The sequence below is a fragment of the Trichosurus vulpecula genome, chromosome 1 (genome assembly GCF_011100635.1).
Source record: "Trichosurus vulpecula isolate mTriVul1 chromosome 1, mTriVul1.pri, whole genome shotgun sequence".
NCBI lineage: Eukaryota > Metazoa > Chordata > Mammalia > Diprotodontia > Phalangeridae > Trichosurus > Trichosurus vulpecula.
In genome coordinates this window covers 3084659-3099015 of record NC_050573.1, presented here as the reverse complement: position 1 = coordinate 3099015, position 14357 = coordinate 3084659, and positions in this window count along the sequence as shown.

The following is a 14357-nucleotide window of genomic DNA, read 5'->3' as shown; positions in this document are numbered from 1 at the left end:
GAGGACATCCTTGTGTTACTGAATTTGACAAAAGGGAGATGCACATCCAAGACAGATTCTGTTTCCCTTCTCATATTTCCTGTTCCAGGAACTGTATGTCTTTGTCCAAAGTCTGTCTTTCTCTATAAAGCTTATTCTACATTCCTGTTCTTCTACCCTTTAAAAACATTATTAAGATAAAACTCTGGTTAATCTTTTCATTAATTATTTTGTATTATCATCTTTGCATTAATTATTTTATTTGCTTAAATGCAGGTGGGAGGGGAGGAGACAATGAATGGCTAAATATATAGAAAAGAGGAGAGTGATAGCTTCTCACCTCCAGGTGACTACAATCAGATATTCACTAGAAGGATAGGTCTTCTAATTGCTGGAACTGTCAGCTGGAGGCTCAAGATAAACAAAGAAATTTAGTGATACCTGGATTTCCCTCCCTGGGCCAAAGAGCCTGAGGCTAGTTGGGTAGAAAAGGAAAAGCTGCAATTAACTGCTCAAGAGTTGGTTGCCTTCAGTGCCTCAGATTTCTCCTTCACTATCAGAGGGAGCTGGAGCGAAGGGAGGGCACTATAAGGAAGGCACACCTGAAGAGAAGTTGGGGACAAAGAATACCACCCAGCCAAGAGTGGGGGTCAATGTGAGGGAGTAACTAATTTTCATAAGTGTTGCAACAATCTGCTAGCAGCTGCTGTAGGGGTGTAAGACCCACCAACAACCAGCACACAGAAAGCTGCCAACGCAGGTTCTTTTGATCTGCTTTACTAAGGAAAGTAGCATTAAGGGGTTAACAATCTCAATTAAATCTCAATTTAATCAAACGTACAAATATTCACTTAGTTCAGGGGAAAAAGCCAGCACCCTGAACTTCAGAGCAAACACAAACAAATTACAAACATCAACAGACAGATCTTGTGTGATTCAAACCTCAATGCATAGTTACCAGAGTTTAACAAAGTTCCAACATCCGGGTTTGCAAGCTGGAGGGCTCTTAACTACAGCTGCCCAGAGTCTCCACATCAGCACTCCACCAAGAGTGAGAGCCCTAAGCAAACAGCTCTGTTCTCCCTTTTTATGCACTCTAGCCATCATCAAATGTCATCTGAGTGACCAAAACTTAAGCTCTTAGTATTGGCTGTGGTCTTAGCAACTCCCCTTAGGACCCTGAGGGCTTCACGCCCACAAAGGCTTGGCACTGGGCTTAGCACCTAATAAGAATTAAGACTCCCAACTTAATTGATATTACACTAAGTCATCTCTCTCTACAGTATACACTGCTAGAAGTGTAACACCAACAGATGCTTGAGGATTTTTTTAATCTGTAAAAACTCGGCCTGGATTTAGGATCTTGAATACTGTTTTAATCCTTTCCCTCTGCTATTCTTGAACTGAATTTCCCAGACATTGCTGCTATAAACATTTCCTATATTTTGTTCCTTTTTTCCCTCTAAACAATTTTTATGCCACTTCAGGTGTGCTTTGATGTATTGATTTTGGAGTTGAATAAACTTTTCTTTTTATGATGGATGTTTGGTCCTTTCTCAGTGAAATTTACAGCCTAATTTTGTTTTAAATTCTATTTCTATTCTAATTCTATTCTATTTCTTGTGTTTTTTCCCAAAAATTTAATTTTCTACTTTCCTATATGTAGTTATTTGTACTCAGTCCTCTGCACTCTGGTGTTAAAATTTATATATGAAGTTCCTGTATTCACAGTATGCTGTTTGAATGCTGAATGTGATTTAGTCATCTATCTGTGTGCAGATGGAGTTCTGTCACTGCTGCTGACTTGCATGTTTGTTTCGCTTTTAATTGCCAAGTGTCACCCATCATTGATCTGTTGTATTATTCTGGTATAATAGTGCATGTCTTTTATTTCTCTCCTGTGGACTTGCCGGGGTCAACTACAGAAGATCAGTCTATTGACTAAACGGGATACAAATTACCTAAAAGACATTGTAGTTAGTAAACATGTATTAAGCACCAACTGTGTACTAGGCACTGTGCTAAGTGCTGGGGAAGCAAATTTGAAAACAGACAACTCTTGCCCTCAATTAGAAACTCATAGGTTCTCCTGATTTTAGAGGTGGATACAGAGAAGAAAAATAAGGACACTATGAGGGCACTAAAAAGACAGATATGGTGTAAGCATTTCTCCTCAGGCTTTACTCCACACCATACCTGATAGTCTAGTTCTTAAAAAGTCTTGAGGCCACCTCAAGACTTATGGTCCAGGAGAGCAACGATGGAGCTATTTATACAGCTTCCCAGCCACCAAATGCCTTAAGAGAGGCCAGCCTGGGAGGCATTGCTGCCTGTCTGCGGAATCACCACACCCTGCCTTGCAGATCAGATGGGTTTCTGTATGGAGAGGAGGGAAGCCTGCTTCTACCCCAACCACCTGTATACATGCTGAGCACCTTTTCCATTGCTCTGGTGAAGTAAACCATTTTTTAACTTGTCTATGAATGTCTTATTTCCTTCCATTGTTGAGTCTGAACTACCTGACCATCCTGACTCAGGCATAACCTGTGGCAAGAGGTCAAAGGATTAGGAAATGGTGAGGCAGTTCCTGCCACAGTCAGAGCCAAGGAAAATTCTGTTCTCTATGAATTACCCGAACCACCGGTTCATTCACAAAGATCAGATATGGTGACAATAGGAGATAATATATACTGCTTTCTGAGAGAGGAAAAAGAGGAGCTGGTCAAGAAAATAGAGGCCATGATGACAAAAGAGGGCCCAACACAGGGTGGAGTGAAAATATGAACCATTAAAGGAGAGTTCACCCGAGAGCTGAGTCTGCTACTTCCAAAAGGGGCAGTTCACCCATAGGTCAGTCAGTCGATAAGCATTTATTAATAACTATTGTGTGCCAGGCACTGTTCTAAGCACCGAGCTTCAGGGATATGTAAAAAGTCAAAAAGCCCCTGCCCTCGAGGAGCTCACAATCTAATGGGGGAATAATGTGAGAACAACTGGAAACAATCAACTAATAATGATGATACAATAATCAGACTCTCGAATCGTGGGGACGTTGGTGTAAGTTTCTAGTAGAAGGTGTGGTTTTAGTTTGGGATTTAAAGGAAGCTAGGGAGATCACAGATCAGCGGAGGAGGGAGGGTGTTCCAGGAATAGGAGATAGCCAGAGAAAATGGGCAAAGCCCAGAGAGAATGTTTCGTTTGAAGAACAGCAAATAGGCCACTGTCACTAGATGGAAGAATAAGTGGGGAGGGGGGGATATTATGTGCAAGAAGACTAGGAAAGTAGGAGGAAGGTCTAGGTTATGAAGAGTTTTGAATGCCAAATTGAGTGTTTACATTTGATCCTGGAGGGGAATGAATCAGCCAATGGAGTTGATTGAAGGAAGAAACAAGTTGGATATGGAAGGCTGATAGTAAGGGGTCCAGGATGACTCCTAGCCCTAGAGGGTGGTGCCCTCAACAGTAATAGAGAATATTGGGAAGGGGGGAGTACTGGGGTGGGGGTGGGGGGAGATAATGAATTCAGTCTTGGACATTGAGTTTAAGTAAGAAGTCTCCTGGACATCCAGTTGGAGATGTATAAAAGTCAGAGATGTGAGATTGGAGGTCAGCAGAGAGTTTGGGGCAGGAAAGGTAGATTTGAGAAATCGTCAACATGGACATAATTTAAATTATTTTTAATTAAAACCCTAATTGCTAAGGGTAACTAAATCCATGGGAGCTGAAGTGAAGTAGTATAGAGGGAGAAGAGATGAGGACTTGGAACAGGGACACCTTATGGCTAAAGTGTAAGATCTGAAGGAGGATCCAATGAAGGAGACTGAGAAGGAGCAATTGGAGAGATAGGAGGAAAACAGGAGAGAGGGGTGTCCCCAAAACCTGAAGAGAGGAGAACATTGAGAAGTGATCAAGTTTCCAAGTCTGCAGAGTCAAGAGGAATGACAATTGAGACATCATTGGTAGGAGAGCAGTTTTGATTGAATTGGTTAGGGTGGAACCAGATTGTGAGGAGTTAAGAGAGTGAGTAGAGGAGGAGGATGCACTTTGTAGATGGCCTTCATGAGGAGTGTGTCCACAAAAGGCAAGAGAGATGGGACAAAAGCTGAGATGGAAGGATCCAGTGAGGGTTTCTTCAGGATAGAGGGAGACATGGGCATGTTGGGATTCAGTAGAGAAGTTGTCAGTAGAGAGGAAGAGGTTGGAAATAAGTGACAGAGGGGAGAAGATGGAATGGAATTAAATCATTTATGGGTTTATCTTAGCAAGGAAAAGAGCCACTTCTTGTGAGAAGGGTGAAGGAGGAGACAGTGGCAAAGGTATCTAGGTAACTTGAGATGAGGACAGAAGGGAAAGCTTAGTAAATGGCTTCAGTTTTTGAATGAAAGATGAGGTATGGTTCTTAGCCAAGAGGAAGGGGGAAAGTGGATTCATGAGAGATTCAAGGTGGGATGAAAAGGTTAGAAGGGCACTCTGGTGAGTGGCATAGCCAGTTAATTAGGGAGATGTAGTAGGATTGCCTAGCAGCAGAAGTTGTGTAATAGAAAGGACTGTCCAGCAGTTGAGGTTGTAGAACACATTCAAAGTGGACCCAACAGAACAGCTACATGATTTTCTCTGCCTTTGGTCAGTAGCCTGTGTGTAGGAGCAAAGGCAGCAGATAGGAGTGATCCCATGCTAAGGCTCAGCAGGGCACAATCATGGATCAGACAACGGACTGAAACCAGGTCCTCTTTCTTCAGAGAGAAATAGCTCACCCCTTAACCCTCCAAAGTCATCTTTGAGGGGAGCAACTTGTGGAGAAACCCATTATGCCAACACCAAGAGCTACCACTGGATAGGTAAGCCCAGGGAACCCAGGAATATCAGTCCCTCCCAGAGTACCTGTCCTGCATCCAGCCTGGTCCCCGTAGCTGTTGTCCAGGTGACTAATCCCTGGGAAGGAGACCCACCATCCTCCAAAAGTGCTAACTAACTGCCATCCACAGGGAACACAAGCTAATCTGGAGCAACAATGATGTCCTTTAGAAGAGAGAGTTGGCAGTACGTGCTGTGTGGATCAAGCCAGTACAACCACTTATACCAGAGACACAGGTGGAGACTGCCCAGAACAAGCTTGGTCAGACATTGAAGACACCAAGGTCATCCACTGCATCCTGAGCCATCACCAGTCGCCCTGACTTCTGTCCTTTCTCTGGACTTCAGTGATTCTGGAAGAGTTAGTGGAGTTGACAGTTTTGTGTAACTGCCTCACTTAAATCCAATTCACACGAGTCAAGACATCACTCTGTGATATGATCGATCCTCTTTGAAAACAAGACAAACAACAATTAAACTATTTTATTATTTATTCTTTTATGATGTTACTATTTTACCTACCTCAAATTCTTGTTACAGTGGGCCTGTGATGAAGCAGCAGGTGTGAATACACTGAAAGCTGTCGTCATAAACCTCCACACACACAGGTGGTCCAGGCCATAAGGTTATCTTCTCATTGGACTGAAGCAGCAGCCCCATGGGTGTCTCCTGGTGTGAAGAAAGCACTGGAAAATGTGCCCTAAAAATTGCCTCACCTAACCCTGGCCTACTTCCTACAGCAAGTGGGGATCCCATCCACGTAGCCTTCTGAACTTGTATTGTTATGATCAGCCACAGTTGGACACACTGTACATGAACCCAGACATTGTGATGTCATTTTGGTCCTCTTCAAGCCTGAAGCACAAACAAGTATCTAACGTCAGATTTGAACTCATGAAGATAAGTCTTCCTGACTTCAGGCCTGGCACTTTATCCACTGTACCTTCTAGCTGTGCAAGTTTCCTGAGCTGATGCTCTCTTATTATATTTTCCACACATTAATACACATTCTTGTGTTCATTGCTATTTCATGTCTTCATCTTATCTCTCCAACAAGACTGTACATTCCTTGAGCCCAAAGACTACATCATATGTTTCCTCTGTGGTTCCCAACATAATATAGTAGGCTCTCAAGAAATCCTTTATTAATTTTGGGGGGAAATATAGTGCTGCTGTGAATATTTTTTACATTTTCCTTTCTATTTTTAATAACTTACTCAGAGGTATAAACTCACTAGTTGGGTTCCTGAATCAGACTGTATGAATAGTTTTGTAATTTTCTTTCATGTTTCCAAATTGTTTTCCCAAATGCTTAGAACCCCGCCAGCAGTCAAATACTGTTTTCCCATCTCCCAGCCAACATTGAACTTTTTCATCTTTTATCATGTGTTAATTTCAGAGCCATTTTGATTTATTATTTCCAGCATGTATTTAAATAGTAGTTGATAATTTGGATTCCTTTTGGGGAAGGGACAGAAACAATACTTTCATCTTTGACCTCTTATTGATTAGGGAAACTTGCAATTTTGTGTCAGATTGTTATAAGAAAGATTTTGTGAAAAGATTTTCCCCTTAATTTGTTCTAGTTGCATTTTTGTTTTGTTTGTGTAAAAGCTTTTTATTTTTATGTAATCAGAGTTTTCTGCTTCATATTTTAAAATCTTTATCATGCCTAGTTGCAAATTCATACATAATTATGAGAGATGTTACTTTCCATCCTCTAATAACTTTTTAATAATGTGACTTATATTTACCTGGTTTATCTACTTGAATTTTATTGTGTTATGTCTTACAAAAAGCTAAGCTAAACCTATTTCCTTCCTTATCTGTTATCCACTTTTCCCAACAATTCATATTGGAGAATGAGTTCTTTTCCTCGTACTTTGTGTCCATAGGTTATGAAGCCTACTCTTCATTTCTGTTCTCACATTAGCTTACTTTCTTCCAAAGCTTAGAAGAATAGTACTCCTATGATTTAGAAACTTAGGCCCTATTACAAGGCATCCAGGAGCATGTCTAAGAGTGAGCTGTCCTCCAGCAACAAGGGGTGGGCCACACCTCTCTACCTTACCTTGCGCCAGAACACTGGCCTCCTGTTTCCCCTGGCTCTGATTCTGCCTCCCAGTAGGCTTTGGGTACTCTCACTCCTGGGGTCTCTGGCCAAATCCTTTATGGATCCTTTCTTTAGTCAAGCCACCTAGATGAACATCCCCTCCTGCAGCCCCTGAGACCTTGGTAGGTCCCTGGAGTTTGAAGAGAAGGTTGAGGGTGATCCCAAGGTCCATGGAGAAATTCAAGAGCTCTGGAGACATTGCCATAAAAGAGAAGCTGAGATAGTGATTTCCAAGTGTGATAGATGGGTGATTGGATGAAAAGGCCCAGTGGATTGTTTGGATGAGCAGTGTAGCTGTGAATGATTATAAGTTCCACTATTCCTGATAGAGGGCCACAGGCAAGGCTGACCTAGAAATGCCCTAGTGAACGTCCATTCATTTCCACAGTCCCATCACCAGGCAGCCATAAATGTCCAAAGTGGTTACTTTCCACAAACTGAAACCACCTCATAACATTTCTGACAAATACAGATTGGCCATTTTAGATGAGTTGCCCAAATACCAGCCTAGATTCCACATTGTTAGAGACAATGACACCCTGAAGTTTCCGTGTGGTGCATTTTGGGTTTATGTGTTCCCAGAGACAGAATTCATCCCTGTGTCCATATACTAGAATGATATCACAGTCAAGCATCGACAACAACCCCTTCACCAAAGGGCTCCAGGAAAACCCATCAGGGAGGAGAAGAGGAAGTAGCTGACCTTGCAGTCCATGAGTGTTCAGGAACAACTCGAGAAAGAAGCAGAGAGCCTCCCCACCCCCAGTCCAGAAGCTCTTGGACCAGGAGAGTGGCAGGGCCAGACCCGGAGATTAGAGCAAAGAGCCTAGGTAGGAAGCTGCTGAAAGAGCTCGGGGGAGAGGGAGCGATGAGCGCATCCTCTGCAGTGGTGAGTGGGGTGTGTGGAAAGAAGGGGCCAGCATCTCTTCCTTCCTCACTGGATTTGCAGAGCAAGGGTGGAGACCTGGTGGATCCACGTACTGATGCCGGGCACAGTCTTTCACTTGTTCCATGCAGAGGGCAACTACAAAAGCATTGATTAAAGTGCCTGCTCTGTACTTGGTACTGTGCTGTCACTGGAGATACAAAGACATGAGTCAGTCCCTGCCTCTTCTCTGCTGCCATCAGCTCAAGCCCCCATTCCCAGGTGGTTTCCCCCCACCATTAATCCTAGTGACTAGCACCCCAGGTTGATTTAACTAATTAACATGAACTGGCTTTTACGGTGTGGCAATTCCTTGGAAGATATCACAAGAACAGAAATGATATTCTCTCTTCCACCCACCCCTGGTGGGATAAAGATAGGCAGCACACTCTCCCCTGGGCCACAATGGTCCCTGGGAGAGGGAGCTCACACCTAGTGCAGCTTTCACATGGTGAACATCACATTCTAACCGTGCATCGTGCCTGGATGAATCCCTGTGTGTTACTGCTGGGCTGGCCCCCAAAGGTCACTGTGGGGCCTCAGTGGGCTAACTGCCAACATCAGCATAGACTCCACACTTGTGAGTCCTGGTGGGTTGATCTATCTACCTTTTGAGAGTCACAAGATCATAGCATTTCCTTCACCTAAAATGAAAGAACATAATGCAGAGAACTGAGATCTGTCTTCGTAGGCCAAGTGTCCCCTTCCAGCCAGAGTATCACCAGGCAGGAAGACAGACCCGAAGGAAGCAGGTTTTGCACAACTAATACCTTTCTGATGCCACCTATTTCTGGCTATGCAGCCAAGCAGCATGGCTCCTATCTGCCATGTGGTTATAGACCCAAACCAGGTGCAGAACGTCCACACAGTCCTCAAATTCCACATGGCAAATGCATTGACTTTGCATGCTTCTAAAGACTGTACTCTTTAGCCAGGCCTCCACTACACTAGCCATGCCCTTGTGGCTTCAAGCTTGCTCAGGATGAGGGGAAGCCAATCCTCCATTACACTTTCCTTTTTTTTTCTCCTTACCTCTAATAGTGCATCTGTGATGAACAGGGAGGATTTATAGGTGTAGACTCTTAGAGATGCCAGGAAACTAAGTAGCGGTGCAGGCCATTGTACCACCCAATGGAAGAACCTTCTCAGTGCCCCCTCTAACTGATAGTCATTCACCCTCTGCTTAAATGTTTCTATATATAATGAATTCACTTCCTTATAAGGAGGCAACATGGTGAGCAGAAATGACCTTTGGAGTAAGTTCTGTGTGCAGAGTTGAGGTCTCCATTACTGATGAACTGTATGACCTTGCATGGGTTAATTTTTGTATAAGTCTAAGAGATAGTCAAAAAGGAAAATATAAATTTAAGAAACTGTTGAAGAAATGGTGGCATCGTGAGTGGAGTGCTAGAATTGGAGTCAGGAACAGCCACGTTCAAAACTGGCCTTGGACGTCTATTAGCTGTGTGGTCCTGAGCAAGGCACTTCACCTTTGTCTGCCTCAGGTTCCGACTCTGGAAAAAGAAGATAATAATATCACCTACCTCCTAGGGATGGCGAGAGGATTAAAGGGGTTAATATTAATAAATATGCTTTGAAAACATTAAAGCTACAAATGCTAGTTATTGTCATCATCACATGATGAAGCAGCTTTTACTCTTGACCAAGACCAACACCTCTACTTGTTCAGGGGATCCAGTCCCACCCCATCTCCTCCGGCAGATTGTTGTCCCCACTCTGTCATCTGTTTTCAATATCTCCCTCTCTACTGGTTCATTCCCTTCCTTCACACATGCCCAGGTCTCACACATCCTGAACAAAACTCTCATTTGATCATTCCATCCCCACAATTATCCTCTTTCTCTTCTGCCCTTTGTAGCTAAACTCCCTGAAAAAGCCATATGGTTGGTGCCTCCACTTTCCCTCTTGAAAATCTTCTTAACCCCTTATAACCTGGCTTCCAGCCTCATCATTCCACCATAATGGCTCTCTCCAAAGTTCCAGTGGTCTTTTATTTGCCCAATTCAATGGCCATTTCTCAGTCCTCATTCTCCTTGACCTCTCTGTAGCCTTTGCCACTGATGATCACTCTCTCCTCCCTGATATTCTCTTCTCTCTAGATTTTTGAAACACCCTTCTCTCCAGGTTCTCCTCCTACCTCTCTAACCACTCCTCTGTTTCCTTGGCTGGATCCTCCCCCATACCATTCCCTCTAATATGTGTCCCTTAGGGCTCTGTTATGGGCTCTCTTCTCTTCTCCCTCTGCTATTTTACTTGGTGCTCTCATCAGCTCCCATGAATTTAATGACTATCTTTATGCCGATGATGCTCAAATCTACTTTTCTTCCCCCAGTCTCTCTGCTGACCTCCAACAACAGCTTTTCAGACATCTCCAACTGGATGTCCAATAGTCACCTTACACTCACTATGTCCAAAACAGAACTCATGATCTTTCCTTCTAAACCCCGCCCCCCTGCCACCTTTCCTATTACTATAGAGGGCAATACCATCCCCCTAGTCCCTCAGGTCCACAACCCAGGATTTTGTATTCCTCATTATCTTTTGTGTCCCCCTCCTCAAATCCAATCTATTGCCAAAGTTTATTGACTGCACCTTTACAACATTTCTTGAACATGCCCCCTTCTCTTCTCTGACACTACTCTATGGCAGGCCTTCGTAATCTCATGCCTTCATTACTGCAATAACTTGTTGGTGGGTCTGCCCACTTAAAGTCTCTTCCCCACTCCAGACCTTCCTCCATTCAGCCACTGCAGTGAATTAACTAAAGCACAGATCTGATTATGTCACCCCATCCTATTCCCCACTCAATAAACACCAGTTTCTCCAAGTAAACTGCAGTAAACTCCAAACTCCTATTGCCTTTAGGATCAAATATAAAACACTTTGTTTGGTAGGCAAAGCCCTTGATAACCTAGGCCATTCCTACCTTTCCAGTCTTCTTACACTTTATTCCCCATCATGTACTCTTTGATCCAGTGACACTGGCCTCCTGGATGTTCCATGGACAAGACACTCCATCTCTTGGCTCTGGGCCTTCTCTCTGGCCATCCTCCATTCCTGGAATACTTTCCTTCCTCCATTTAGTCTACTGACCTCACTGGCTTCCTTTCAATCCCAACTGAAATCTCACTTTGTACAAGAAGCCTTCCCCACCCCCTCTTAATTCCAGTGCCTTCCTTCTGTTAATTATTTTCTATTTATCCTGTGTGTATACAGATATATGTATGTGTGTGTGCATACACATGTATGTATGTATGTATGTATGTATGTTTGTATTTGTTTGTATATTGTCTCCCCCATTAGACTGTATCTTGGGGGCAGGGACTGTCTTTTGCCTCTTTTTGTATCCCCAGTACTTAGCACAGTGCCTGGTAGTAGGTGTTTAATAAATGTCTATCACGTAATTAATTTATCATTATTATCTTAAATGGAACTGCTAAAGGATATACATGTTTCTTAGTACCATATGAAACTTCTGCAAAAAAGTGACCATAGATTATAACACAGAGATATTGTAAATACATGAAAATGGATGGAAATATTAAATATCCTTTACAAACCATAATGCAATAAAAAGTTTAGGGAGCACTAACAAAAGACAGATATAAATGGAGACTTAAAAATAAAACTACAAATAATGGGTGGATTAATGAACACATCATAGAAACAGTCAATAATTATGTGAAAAATGATTGTAGAAGATCAATGACAAAGGATTCTACCCCTCTCCTGACAGAGAAGTGATAGGCTCAAGAAGCAGAGACATACATTTTTTACATGGCCAGTGTGGGAATTTGTTTTATTTAATTATGAATGTTTTCACAAGGGTTTTGTTTTTCTGTTTTTACATTAAGCAGGGGTGCAGAGGAGGTGAGGGAAGACATGGTAAGAGAAAGAAAAAATTGTTAATTGGAAAAATAAATAAATGTTTTAAAATTAATCATGTGAAATAAAATTATAATGATGAAACAACATACCAAAATTTCTGAGAATAATTCTATCCCCCAAACACACATTAACAAAATAAAAAAAAAGACAAGATTTAGACACAAAGGGTGATATCATAAGCAAAGTGGAGCAGAGAAGAAATTATCTGTCAGATCTATGAATAAGAAAAGAGTTCTTGACCATATGAGAGACAGAGAGATTCACAGGAGGTAAAATGGATAATTTTGATTATATAAAATTCAAAAGTTTTTGTACTAAAAGAACCAATACAACTAAAATTAGAAGAAAAACAGGAAACTGGGAAGAACTTTTGCAACAAATTTCTCTGATAAAGCTCTTATTTCTAAAATATATAGGGAACTGAGTCCAATCTACAGGAATAAGAACCATTCCCCAATTGATAAATGGGCAAAGGATTTGAATAACCAGTTTTCAAAGAAATAAATCAAAGCTATCAATAACAGTATAAAATGCTCTAAATCACTAACAATGAGAGAAATGCAAATTGAGACAACTCTTACAGTATAACTTCACACTTATCAAAATGATCAAGGTGACAAAAAAAAAGGGAAATGGCAAATCCTGGAGGAGATATGGGAAAACAGACACACTAATGTACTGTTGGTGGAGCTTTGAAATGCTATGAAATTTAACTACTCTGGAAAGCAGTTTGGAACTATGCCCAAAAAGCTATCAAACTACGTATACTCTCTGACCTGGCAAAACTGCTACCAGAGGCATACTCCCAAAGAGATCAAAGGAAAAGGAAAAGGACTTAAATTTACAAACATATTTATAGCAGCTCTTTCTACAGTAGCAAAGAATTGGAAACTGAAGGCATGCCCATCACTTGGGAATGGCTGAACAAGTTATGGTATATGAAGGTGATGGAATACTATTGTGCTATAAGAAATGATGAAGGGGATGGTTTCATAAAAATCTGGAAAGATTTGTATGAACTGATGCAAAGTGAAGTGAGCAGAACCAGGAAACAATTTATACAGTAACATCAATATTGTAAAGATAATCAAAAGAATATTATGGCTTACTGCACACCAGAAAATTCACACTACAGAGAAACCTTCTGAATGTAATATATGTGAAAGACAATAATTTTGATCAACCCAATGATCTACCATGATTCCAAAGGACTCATGATGAAACATACTATCTGCCTCTAGGTAGAAAACTGCTGAACTCTGAGAGCAAATTGAGGAATATTTTTCTCCCTTTCTCTCTTTTTCCTTTTTTTTTAAAATCAGAACATGACCAATGCAGAAATGTGTTTTGTATGTAATTTATAGATATTTATAACTCTTGCTTTTCTGTCTTCTCATTAGGATGGGGAGTGTTTAAGGGGAAGGAAAGAATTTGGAACTGAAAAAAAAGGATAAAAGTCTCTGTGCTTGAAAAAGTAAATAAATAAAAATGCTATTTACAAAAAAGAAATGGAGAGGATTAACGAATTGAATATGTATTTTTAAAGGTTAGAAAGGCAAATGATCCCCAAATAAGCACAAAACAGGAGATATTGAAAATTAGAGGAGAAATAGAGAAAGTACAAATGAAGAAGACTATAAAAATGAGAAACAAAATTACTTGTTTGAAAAAAACTAACAAAACTGATAAACCTTTAGCCAACCTGATTAAAAAGAGGGCAGCAAAACTGCAAATGAACAAGGCAAAATCACAGCATGAGAAAAAGAATTATCAGAACCTACTGTATGCAGTTATATGCTAGCAAAATGGAAAATACAATAGAGAAATAATTTCAAAGCTACGATACCCTAATTTCTCTGGTCTGAGTTTCCATGCCAGCAAAATAAGGTGATCGGACTAAGTGACCTCCCAGGTCTCTTCCAGACTTGCCACTAGGATTCCATGAGGCAGCCCTTAGTGTTCAAAATCATTCTTTACAGAAACATAGTTTGTTCCTAATATTTGTTTTAACTTTGTAAAGTTCCCCATTGTTTTTCTTTAAGGAGGAAGCAACTGATTGTATGAAGTATTCAACGTGAAGAAGAGGAAATTGTGTGTTTTTTATTTCTTTCAGGTTGGGAGACAAGGCCTGAAAGCAAAAAGCCATCTTTCCATGTAAGCCTTTTCCAGGGACAGATTCATAAAGGATGGCCCCTGTGTCTCTAAGTTGGGAGAAGGTTGGAAATAGCAGAAAAATGAGAAGAAACATTCTAAGTAAGTAAAAATCACCTGTAGGAGGACTCCCCAAAAGCTCAAAGGTCATGAATCCAGTAAATATGGCCAAGGTTTTCATCTAAGGCTAATCTGTTCTAGCATGGAAAAAGTCTTTCTACATGTGATAAACCTAGAAAGAGCATCAGACACTATTCAGTCCTTTGTAAATATAGTTATAACTGTTCAAAGAAGTTATTTTCAGGTTGGGATGACCATAGAACAGCTTTCAGTTACAACTGAAAGTAGCATCATAGAAATGATACTAGAGAATGTAATGAATGCGGGAACGTCTTTAACACCAATCCATCTATTCCTTCTTGTCAC